Source organism: Lonchura striata, chromosome 3, assembly GCF_050655825.1.
Source record: "Lonchura striata isolate lonStrDom1 chromosome 3, ASM5065582v1, whole genome shotgun sequence".
NCBI lineage: Eukaryota > Metazoa > Chordata > Aves > Passeriformes > Estrildidae > Lonchura > Lonchura striata.
In genome coordinates this window covers 78,291,490-78,304,748 of record NC_140705.1, presented here as the reverse complement: position 1 = coordinate 78,304,748, position 13,259 = coordinate 78,291,490, and the positions used below count along the sequence as shown (strand labels likewise).

General features: G+C 34.8%; 1 protein-coding gene across 3 annotated transcripts in view; it reads right to left on the bottom strand.

Moving 5' to 3' along the window:
- Positions 1-13,259, bottom strand: part of PRKN (parkin RBR E3 ubiquitin protein ligase) — a 693,458-nt gene that overhangs the window by 356,638 nt on the left and 323,561 nt on the right. The gene's annotated exons all lie outside the window — the stretch shown is intronic.

Below are 13,259 nucleotides of genomic sequence, written 5' to 3'. Positions count from 1 at the left end.
ATCATAATAAAGGAAAGCTCTACCTCTCTTGCAGCCCATATTACATTCGCAAGTGTACAGTGTTTGAATCAAGTTGCTTTAGCTTCTTAGACTGCCTTCATTAGCATAATATTTTTCAGACAAATGTGTGTTTTGTTCTCTCTCCCACTCTACTGCACTCCAGGGAAGGCTACTATTGAAGCACACTATTCTTTGATAAGATTTTGTTACAATAAATTGTTCTAAGTATACAAATCACTCTAAGCATACATATATAAAAGCAGTCTGAAGACACATGCTTTGCAATAGGAGCCACAGATTAAAGTTTGTAATTTCTTTGTTGCTATGAGAACTTCTTTCCAGTAACAAATTGTGGAGGTTTATAATGAAAACAAAGCATAAATGAAATGTGAATTGGAACTTAAGGGTATAAAAACATTGGAAGAAAGGATAAGAAGGCATAAAGGAATGACAATTGCTGACATCAAGATACATCACAGTTTATTCTCAAGAAACCTGGCCTTGGTAAAAAAATACTAAGAAAACAAGGAAAAAAACACCAAAGTAACTGTAGCAAGGGAAGAAAAAAAAGGAAAAAATCAGCAACCTATGCTAATGACTCTTGAAGGTGGGCAGGATGAAGGAATAAAAAATTACAGCTACTGTCAACTTCTTTAGAGTAAAAAAGTCACATCCAGGCCTCACCATCAGGAACAATCCAAAAGCCATGAAAAAGACATGCTACGTCATGCTAGGTGTTTGCTAGTGTCAGTCCCAGTTCCTGCCTAGACAATGTGGACACCTATTACAGCACCCACTAATACATGAGTACAAGAGGACATGTGGATGAAGGAGAATGAAAAAAAAATCAGTTTTGTTTAATACAAAAACCCCTTTCCCCCTCTAAAACTTCGCACGATTTCCTGCAATAGTGTACTAAAAGCAGTCCAGGCAGACTTTTACTTTCTCATACAGCTTTGCACTATGGAGTTCTTTGTCCACAAAATATCTGTAATTTACTGGTTTGGGTTTTTTCCTCTGTGGTGATCATCATTTAGCCATATTGTGCATTTCTACACAAGACAAATATAGTACTATGCAATACCATGATACTCTAAGGCAGACTCTGGTAACTGGGATATGAGAACTATAAATGTAACCTTCCTCTAGGTTAGTCACTCCTGTTTGTCACAGAAGTGCTGATATACGCAATAGATCCACCAATATATTCAAACCCCTCAGTATGTGAAGGGCACAATGTCTGATGCATGTCTTAGTAGCAGTTTAGAGAACCATGTGGCCAGAGTACAGTTTAAAGGCAAGCCTGTTCTTTAAAGTAATTATTCACAGGACTTTTGAAATAAGTCACCAATACACATTTCTACACAGCTAAATTATCTTTGTGTTGGGAGGGAGGGAGGAAAGGAGGGCGGAAAGGAAGGAGGAGGGAGGAAAGGAGGAGGGAGGAAAGGAGGAGGGAGGAAAGGAGGAGGGAGGAAAGGAGGAGGGAGGAAAGGAAGGGAATACCAGGCAAGAAAATATGCTAAAAATCATCCTTAGACAACACTTCAGTCTTCCCAAGTTTGTGCTCTTGTTCAAGACACAGATATATAAAAAACTTTTAAATATCAGCTTAACTTTAAGCATTTCAGCTTCAAATGAGTCAATGGAACTACACATTCATCTGGAATAGATGATAACCTTAACCAACCTGCAACTTCAATTTATTTTCAACCTTTAAAAATGTATCCATTGATCTTTGCATTATTTTCTAATAGGTTTTGGAGCTTTAGTTTCTTTGCCCTTTAATTTGAATTTATTTTGTTTGAATTAAATGTTAAGAAGGATTTATTTCAGTGCAGAAGATATATATTTATTTGCTTCAGTACATTTTCTACATACAACTAAATAATATTGACAAATCACAATTCAAGAACAGGTAAACTATGGGCAAGGAATCTTACAAAAAAAATTTTGATGAAAGTACTTACTCATTATAATAAAAATTTATTTGGACCACAAACAAAAAGTGCAATAAAGGTATTAGGATCTGAACCGATTGAAATAGATTTAGATGTCTTTTTGTCCCTAATGAGCATCTGTTTGGTGATTCTTATTGCTTTTGATAATACCTCATGATGGTTTTTGTCATGAAAGGTACTTAACGAAGAAGGTAAATAAAACTACACAATTCTTATTCCAGGGAATGACAGAAAGGGAAAAATAGCAAAGAGTCTTGTGCTACAGTCTAAAATACTTCTGCTATATCATCAGGAAAATTAATTCTCAATATTTCTATTTATCAGCCCAAACACTTCTTTAAGAAAACCCCTCCCATTAAATTTATGATGTGCTTCAGTGTTGCTGAATCGAGAACATTATAGAATGTGAAAACACCATTTAATATGACAAAAGAAAATCTTGCCAGTTTCCAAAGCTATCCATTGAAAGACTCCCTGCTTGACTAAACTGCAATTAAAGAAGCAGTAAATCTTAATATTAAATACAAACAGAACACAGGGCTCATTAAAAATATAGGGAAAAAAATCCCACATGATTATGTGTCAAGTACTTTTTCAGAAGTAATCCTGAAGATTAAAGAGTAAAAGAGTTATTCACAACAGATATGTTGAGACTAGCACTATACCCTTGGAAAATCAAAGAGTATCAACCCACACAAAGCACAGTTCTACACAATCAATGCAATAGTCTGTTACTGGAGATCTGAGGCCTCAGTGCAGTGCTGGGAGTTCAGAAGTACAGGGAAAGTTTGGAACCAAAAATGCAGTATGCTCTGAGTGCCTGACAATTCTGCAGTAGTGTGGACTTTATTTCCAGATTTTTTAATGTTTCTTTCTCTCTGCAGTAATACACATTCCATCTGTTTAAAAGCTTTTAAAAGTCCCAAAACCAATTAAGTTTCCGGTTGCATATAAAAGTTTATGTTGCCTGGTTTTGCACATTGCATAAATACACAATCCACAAGTATTTATTTGTTCAATCTACCAGATTTTCCAGAGACTTAACATACATATGCCCTTTTTATGCCATGGCATATACCTATGAAGTTATCACTACATATAATCCATCAGCACAAGTTGCTTTTTAATTGCTTCCAGCAATGAAATTACAGAAAGTAAAATATAAGATGGAGGAGTGTAGCCACTTCTCACTCTTTAGCCTTGCATTTCAGGCATGTAAATGTAGCTATTATTTTACTTAGTCTTTCACCCAGTGTATGGAAGCCTAAGGACAGAAATTTGTCAGATTTCTTAATCCAAATCATTTCTGTTCCAATGTTATTCTCCGAACAGGCATAGAGAGCCAGGAGCCAGCCAATTTAAGACTAACATAATAAATTAGCCTCAAACTCTAAAAGTCATACAAGTAGTAGTTATTTCTTAAGATAGATATCAAAATGTTCCAAAACTTATGCTATATGAGACAGTATTTTCATAATGTTGACTTCGTAATAAAAAACCCCGAACCTTACAGAATAACACAGAAGGAATGAGCAAAAATTAATGCAATCTACATCAGTATCTGACTACTTCTAAATTTTTTAGAATAGAAGAAATCACATTATTCCTTCTTTCTGCACATGTGTTTTTAGGCACAAAAAACTTTCTGATGATTGTAAGTATTGCTGTTCAGCCATGAGTAAGGATGTCAAGGAATTATTGCAAGAGCAGAGACAAAATTTAGTGCTTTTCTTAGTTCTAAAAGTGAGTAGTTTTATGGTCGCCTACTGCAGTGAATACCTTTAGATCATTTTCTTGCCTAAAGGCATAGGTCCCATGAAATTGTGAACATTCTATTTAACACTATAAATGTCTTCCTTTTGGCAGTGTATCTGATAGATTGTTATTCAGAGAAGGGAGCAGGCATCACTCTTACATACTCTGTCATATTCCTCACTCCCGTTATCGCTTTTGTGTCACACAACATCATAAAAAGTGCACGAGGGAAGAAAAGGTTCAAAGATACATGGTCAATGTTAGCTCCTTTTTATGAAACTCAAGAACAAAATGTTCAGATTTTTCAAAACTCCCCCAAATCTTCTTTGATATTTTACTAAAAGTGCCTCTCTGTAAACTCTGTCTTTTCAAACAGGGGGTTTACATACCCAAAACTTTTATATATATATATATATATATATATATATATATATATATAAGTTATATATATACACATATATAAATTATATATATATATGAGATAACTGAACTGTCTTCTATATGGTCAAGTAACCACCATAAGTAAGATCAAAGTCACACACAGACCATTGGGGAAGGCAGTCTGAAATAGGCCAAGAAGAAACTTTACCCTTTTGATATATGTTCTTAAGTCCAGTTTACTGCACTGTTAAGAAAAAATCCTCTAGTCTTTGTTAAGTACCACCAAGAAAGCCTGCACCTTGGCTGGTGCACAACATATACATCTAAAAACACACGTTCCTCCCCTTGCTTCTCATTTTGTGCTGTGCAAATTGGCTAAACTAAGGAAACTCAGAAAAATTTTTATTCCAGGTTCTTAAAAAGCTATAAAACATGAGAGCCTCATGGTATTTTCCCCTCAATTGTCCACACATGTGGATTTATAGGCAAAGCCATTTATGAATATATTTTATAGCCATTGAATGTGTAGTTTTTATTTTTTTTTAAATTATCAGTAAACTTGAATCCCATTTCAACTATATTAGCATAATTATCCCCATGAAAGAGAGAAAACTTCAATGCTCTTGTCACACACCCCTGTAACAATGATGCATTTGCTTTTGAAATTGAAAAGTTTAGTAGATATTCAGTGGATCTGGGGATAGATTAAGGGAGACTCACTTCTGTGAGCTGTGGAATCAAATATTTCTTCCAGGATGTTCTGTGAAAGACTGAGCTATACTCTGTGCAGAGATATTTTCAGGTTCTCACATCCCAGAACTACAGGCAGTAGTTTTCCAAGTCATAGAAATATCTCTGTGAGAAACAGATCTAAAACATCACTGTTCACATATGGAACAGGCACTGCTTTTAATGTTACATAAGTAAAAAACATCAGAGCTACACTGGCTAACTGCTATGAGGAAGGCTGTAGAGACAAAGATCAATTAATCAAGATTTAAGTCCTAAACAACTTTATGGGAGACTTGTAAATGCATTACATACACAAGACTACTCCACTTTATTCTGTGAGCAAACAGTATTTTGACCATCTCTGCTTATTGGAAGGTATCTTGCTCAAAATAGTGGCAGGGTCCCCCATGCACCAAATACTACCAAGAACCTCAAGTCAGGCACTGAGCATGGTAAGCATCACCTAGAACCATTTAATTGGTGACTGCTACTCTGCATGGCTTGGCTTTGCTAAGCAAACACTGAGACCTAAACAGCTGTTAAGATCAAAGGGAGAAAGTTATTATTACCCAAATATGAAATATTTGAAATAAAGTTGGGTTTAAAAACTACATAAACAAAACAAAACCATTCCTATAGCTACCTGCATTTTAAACAAGCAAATTCTTCTGTCTCCTCTACGTTTGGAATTCATCTGGAACTGTTATAATACTTGTAGATGAGAAGTAAACCTTAGGTTCTACTCTGTCATCAGTGCTATTTCCTTTCAAGATACTCTCCTTTCAAGAAAATTTTTCTCCTACTTGAGATTCCAATTAAAGTCAAACCTTTTCTCTGTGGATTTCCTGTGATTCTTAAACTCGATTCTTGATCATTATATCACTGATGTGAACATTATTCCCAAGGGCAGCTGACTTCCCTAAACTGAAAAATGCCCAGCTTCCCTGGGGCACAGCTAAGTGGATCCCCTCCTAGGCAAACAAGGGATAAATACAGCTCTCATGCCTCAGTGGTTAAGGACAAATAAACAGTTAACTCATTTTAAAGGGAAAAAAAATTAAATCAGCATTTAAACTGAATCAGGTAGATCCTTAAGTCTCTTCAATGTTAAAAGAAATACACTAATTGATCACTACAAGCAGTATAATAATGCATGCGATTAGTTGCTAATTTTCTATTAAGATTTAGCAGAAAAGTATTCAAGGTTATTAAATGACAGTGGATTTGAAGTTCCTTAGCATAGATTTTAGGAATAGTTCAATGCAATTATTAAATATGTTGATCACTTTAATAATTTACATTAAAAAAAAAAAAATCTCTAAAAAGCATAATCATTACACTCAGACAGCATTTCCTCACCATAAAAAACCCCGCAAACTTAATTTTTCCTCTTAGAAATAGAAGACCCTGTGAAAAATTCAGTAACTGATCTCAAACCTAAAAATTCAGAAAAATCATCAAGAATGAAAAGACAAGCACACCACCAATATCAGCATACTTTATATACATTTCTACAGAAATTTCCCCATCCCTTCCACTTTCAAATTCACAGAATCTCTGTTGTTGAACATGCCAGGGATGGCAATTCATAGTCAAAAGTGTGGACTTAAAAAGAAATGCCTTTATAAGATGTAAGGAGAAAAACTGATATTCCAAGACAAATCAAATGCTATATAATAAGCCTTACTAAAAAACTGCCAGTAACTAAATTACCTCAAAGATAAGTTGAAGTATCTTCTGATGCAAAGAAAGGCAATAAAGTGCTAATATATTAAATTTAAATGTCTGTAAGTACTATGCGCTTATTTAATTTGGCAAGAAACAAAAGCAGCATAAAAATGTACAAGAATGATAAGCATTTCTCTAATATCTGCTTTCTGACTGAACCCCTTTGCCCTTCTCAAAATGCCTCTGACTAAGAAGATCTGGTATTCATAATAAAAGCTCTTCAGGATGAGTATCTTTTGTCAACTCTGCTCAGGCTTGGTCTTGGTGAAAATACCAACTTTGACCTGTGTGAAGGATGGAGGGAGTGAACTTTTAAAGTTATTATTAGATTTTTGAGATGAGTAGCATTCAGGGGCAGAAGTGCTATCCTCCTGTGTTTTTAAAGACTTTTTCTTCTTTTCAGTTATAACACTTGCAATCTAAATGTGTCCAAGTGACTAAAGGAGACATATTTTAGAGAAAAAGTGTCAGTATCTTTTACAATATCTTATTTTAATTTTTGGTTGACTTTAATTAAGTTCATATAAGAAAAACATTAAAAATACAGAGTTCCACTTCTTTGTCTCAGAACTTAACATATTCATCATGCCTTTTATTCAGCTGAGAATATCAAAACCAATTTGTTGCATAACAATTATTTGAACAGAAAGCCTTTGATATGGAAAGTACTTGAGTGTAGCAGAATTATGGGACAGGAAATATATGCACTATTCATGAATCTTTACCAGACCTAGCATTTCAGTTCTGACCACTTAATCACTAATCATTTAAAGCCAAGGTTTAGGAATATAAAAATATATCCAAAACTCATAATAAATCATTTTCATGAGACATTTTTAGGGATGGAAAATAATAACAAACTATTATCATCATACCCAAATCCCACTTTTATCCACATTCTTAAAAAAAAAAAAAAAAATCAAGCTAAAAACAAATCTATGTATTTATTACCCTTGCCAAGAAAAAAATATTTTTCCATTTCATTTTCCACAATTCACTGGAAGAGCAGAGGTATTGTTCTAATTTTTTAAACAGGACAGCTAGAGTACCATTCAGTTTTATTCAGACATTTAATGTGATATACCCAAGATTACTGATGATTGAAGAACAGCTTGCCTATCTATTGTCCACACTAAAACCCTGTGAAGTCATTGATATGTTTTAAAATACAAAGAGAGGAGAAAGATATATTTAAGATTCAAATAACTGACATGATGTGTTATTAACTATACAAGTTTATAATGACACCTGGTCTCAACAGAACATGAAACTATAGTTTTCTAGGAATTTTCTGTATAAGGAAAGCAATAAGAAATGGAGTACCTATCATGCAATTTTCTTGTCTACTAGAAACAACACAGAGGAAAAATAGAACTCAAGTGCCTTGTGAATCCCATAGCTGCTGCTGCCTACACAACACTACTTCTACCACGCAGGAAAATACTTTGTGGGAAAGTGACTTTTCACATTATTATCAGCAACATTTCTCATTTGCTTTTCTCATATAAAGGCAATCTCACAACACTCTTGCTTTATTTCTCTGCAGGTGGTGACGAGCTCAAACAATTCTGTCCCTAATTCTGCTCTCATCCCTTCAAGTAGCAATGTTTCCATGACACAAATGTAGAACAACCCAGTTCTTCTATCACCCATTTTCTCAAAGTATAGACAAAGAAATGAAGGCTGTAGGGCATTGTGTGTCCTTATAATTGATCTTTGTCTGGAATGTTACCTTGTAGTGGAATCAAAGGCCTTATAGACAGCCAAACCCAAAAAATGCCTACCTAATAAGTCAGAGGTACTGCTGCAATGCCTGTGGCATGCAAAAATATAGTAAGACAGTTTAAGTAAATAACTTTTCAATCAGAACAGCCATGCTTTCAATATAAAGTAATATGAAAGCTTTACACATTCCTTTCTCTGAAAGAATGCAAACTCTCCCACTTCCCTTCTCTTTTCATCCATACATCTATCCAATGCAATCTCTGATCAACACTAACTTTGGGGTTGAACCAAGACTGCAGGTGTCAGGAGCCCAGACCAAATTGTTGTGTTGAATTTGCTTATCAGCATGTATGAAACAGATTATTTTGGAAAAATTTCCTTGAATTACTTGAGCCACAGAAAAAGTCTCGGTTGCAGAGTCACTTCTTAAAACGTATTATAACCATCATATCCTGAACACTAGTGCTGATTCCTAGGACTAAAACTTTCCCATCAGCCTCTTCTAAAGTAAAATCCAACTGTCTAAATTTGTTATCAAGTGTTTCCTGTAGAGAATAAACTCTTTACTTTGAGCTTAATTTCCTCTGGCAATCAGATTTGAATTTTTATGTGAACAAAAGCCATGAAAAAGGCTCAAGGAGAGAAGAAACTAAGACTACTACATGATAGCAGAGCCTCAGGCTGTGCTTCTTATGGCACAAAAAGTTGCTTGCAATTAAATGTTTGAATGATTTGTTTATCTTCCAACCATGTTAGCAAGCACTTAGGGTAAAGACAGTGATCAAAGCTTCAAAATTCCGACAGAAAAAAACTCTAAGTACAAGAAACAGGACTTCTACACTTGAGTTATAAATATTGCACAGGTGACATTTGATTGTAAGGTCTCTCAAAGAAGCTTCAGAAGCCCACATAATTAATAAATCACAATGCCTAAGTAAGCTGCATAATTTCTTTAATTCACTATTACTTTTTCTTGAGTATTCTATATGACAGGAGTAATTCCAGGAGTCTAGTCTGTTAATACTGATGGTTTTTCTGCAACATATGCAGTAGATTCTCATCTATCTGATCCTGTCACTACTGAAAAATTTAAGTTTTATCCATGCCTTGATATTAAAGGAACTGGACAGGTTTGAAGCTTCAAGAAAATGTATTTTTTACCCAATAGGCATTTAAAAAAATGACTGTTATTTTTGGGTTTAGGTTTCCAGCCTTTAACTAATATCATCTATGTCCTAGAGCCTCACACCCATCCATTAAACATATAGATGATCTACAAGTCTCTAACACAGCTGAAAGACAGTACTAAGACACCTTTCATTTAGCACTATGGCTGCCTCAGGGGGAGCATCAGTATTTATGTGATGACACTGGGCAGACAGAATTAGGCTGTAATATTACAGGAGGGGCTCTTTGCTTCATCTCTGCGTCTTCATCTTTGAAAAATTGGACGGTTTGTTGTCATGTTCCCAAAGCCTGCCATAGATCAGGATATGAATGAGAACAAACCAGCCAAGACTGCCCAGTTACAATGGAAACAGTGAGAGGAGGAGAGGAAGTAAATGGTAGAAATATTATTCTCTCCCTCTGTACAAGGTATATTTGGCTTCTCAGAATATTCAAAACTGTTTGGCACCTCCTGCATGTTCTTTGAATAGACAGTGGGGAAGTTTTTAGTTCTATTTGCCACCCAGAATTTTGTGGCTTTTTTTCTGATGCATGTTCTTCGTCATGACAATACATTGTTAGCACAGCTACAGCTATACTGTCCTTATGTCTTAACTGAGTTCTACTAAAGTATTTGGTTTAATGCTCCTAATATTCTCCATTCTACAAAAATGCTAAGGAGAAGGTCTTGGGTCCTACCAACAGAGGTAATGTCTAACACACATAGAATGAGATACATTAAACTATAATATTTAAGAAAACTCCGCAAAGTTTTTCCAATAGTTTTTTCCAAGTTTTTGAAAAATAGTTATTTTGTTCAATTGCCAGAGTTGACGGGGTTGCAAATAATTTTAGTAAATTTAGTTTTTTTTCTTTTCCCCTGGTTTCCTAGTTTAAATGCTTTCTTCTGCAAGGACTGAGAAGACAGATGGAATATTTGTGCAGTAGCACACAAACAAAAAAGCAACCAAAATACTTTGTACAATAGCCAAAATATGTGATATTCAGAAAAAGGAGCAATTATGCCAGATGTAATCACATGAATATACTTATGCTAATAGTTGACTCACATTGCCATCTTCCAAGAAGGGGAGAGGTCTATGCACATGTTTAGCTAATTTTATTTGTTTCAGCTAAATAAAACCTGTATATAAGGAAGGAACAACTATTACACAAGGAACAACTATTTCTTCCGCTTCTGTGCAAAGAGAAAAAGAGGTTTATTGGCAAGTATTTTAGTCAGTATTTTAAATAGCAAAATTTGAGCTATAATTTCTAAGCACCTCACAAACTTAAGAACTACAAATATATGTCCAGCATAACCCACACATTAAAAAGCCCAAATGTACACAGTGTTGCTTTAGAGTTGAATAAATCCCTATCTAATAAAATGGCACTATAGCCTAAACTCTTGAAAGATTTCCCCAGAGGTTCTTACAGGCTACTAGAAGCTCTTGAAAGTTAGAGGGCTGCAGGAAATGTAGTGGGTAGAAGGGACAAACAAAAAGTCCACAAAAAAAATCCCACCAAAATCCACTTTTGTCTTTGGCTAATCTTGTACTGCAAAATCTCTAAAGTCTTTGCAGCAAACTTACAGTTTTCTGGCATTTAGTTTTATGCTGTCATCACCCTTTTTTCAAATATATTTTCTACACACAATATATACTGATAAACTAGATACAAGATATATGCAAGATGAGCTAGAAAGCATAAGTCACAGTGGGAAATTAATTAGCTCCTGTATAATATTGTTGGGGAAAAATAAATCTATGTTTGCATACTTTTACCTATATTTTACAGCATAACAAATCAGAAAGATGCAGTAAATACATTAAGCAAGCATTTAACACAAAAGCCATATTTCATGTACATACCAGTACAGAAGAAGCCAACATTTTTCAGTAGATGACAGCACAGTGTCATATTTGAAAAGGTATTTTGTGCTATTAAAGCCAGAAAGATTCTTCTGGACATTCTTCCTTTAAGACAATTTAATGCATAGATATATTATCTAGTTTAATGGCTGTTTGCTTAACTTTAGTATAATACTGATGAAGTCTTGATACACTGTTTTTACTAATGTGACTTAATTTGCTTTTTCTAACAAGCCATTGTCTATTTACATTGTCTTCACTGTAAAAAACAAGTACCAAAATACCCCCATGTTTTTTCCTAAAATAAAAAATCCAGAAGAGAATAAAGCTACACCTACACTAGCAAACAGCTTGTTAAAGATTATCCAAGGGCATTTTAGAGTGATTGAACAGTCACCCATACAGTTGCAGGGTTAGCAAGGTCCCTGACATGCTTTAGATGATGCCAACCAGCACATCCAGAATAGAACAACCCAGGCAGAACTAAGGAGCAGGCACACCCAGGCAGGTCTGTGGCTTCCATCCCTGTTTTAGGGACTGAGAAAACTTACTAACTATAGATAAGCTACATTCTTCAGGCTTGAGGAATTTTCCCAGCAATATTTGACCTTGTAGACCTCCAAGGAACACTAAATGGGGCATGGTTTTGCATATCTCTCTACTTCTGGAAAGATATTATCTTCCTAACTGCTGCTAATTCCCAGTTCAATTTCCTCTAGTCTTCTGACCAGCCAGGCAACTGATGGCAGGAGCCTTGTACCCTCCTCTATTGCAAAACAGTTTCTGCTCCATAATTCTTTTAAATAGATTTCTACCTGCAGAAATAGCATGCAAATACATACTTAGTCAAAAGAATTTACTTTAATAGAAATTCATGCTCTCACTCCAAAAGCAGTGATTTAGTTTGAAAATGTGACTAAAAATCAGTTTACACAATAACAGAATATTTAAAAGAGCATAAACACTACTGAATGATTTCTCCAAACAACATACATTAAGTTCTGCATTTGACATTTTGAAAATTATTTTTATTGTAAGATCTGTCTTACAAACTAAAATGGTCAAAGTTTAAAGTTGAAAATTACCTCAAGAATCTATTTAAGAATAAAATAGAAGAACCCCTACAACTTTAAAATGTGTTTATTACTAAACATTTTTAATACAATTTTATGTAAGGAAAAGGGATAATTTGAAAGATACAAATGCATGACCAAAATCATTGTCTTGTAATGGGATACCAGGAAAATAAAAAAGGACAAATTACCAAAGACATTAAACAAAAACAATTGTCTACATGCATTGTCTTAGTCACAGAATTTCAAACACACCATGCTGAGTCCCCAAGGCTGTGAATACATGGATTTCAAGCTGACCCTGACTTACAGGTGTGTGGTGGCAGAGCCAGACACAGAAATACTGATCTGTTTCACTCCACTTCCTGGGTAGGATGTAGAGCTTGCAGAGATAGCTGAGCCAACAGCACAAATTTGGTCTCACAATGTTTTGTTCGTGCAAACATAACAAGTCTATTATAAAATTTATGACACATCTTTTTTCAGACTCCAAAATTCTCCTATAGATGGTATAAACAATTAATCAGCCAGCATTCACCAAACACTGCCCTCTGCTTACCCCTGCCTTCACAGTTTCTTTACTGCTCTTCTTTCTGTAAAGACATTATCTCATTTAATAGCAGCAAGCTCACAACTTGGAAACAAACTTTCCATCATGCAGCCTACATATTCATGAATATGTAGTAGAGAGGTAGGAAGACCTTGGACAAGTACATCACATAAAATAATCCCTTTGGGGCAATTAGTAGTCAAAATGAGAATTACAATTGTCTGTAAAACACACACTTCATTCTAATATGGCAGGCCTGCAAATTATAAAAAATGTATCCTTTGAATTTCATAGAGAAGTTATAGCTGTATAT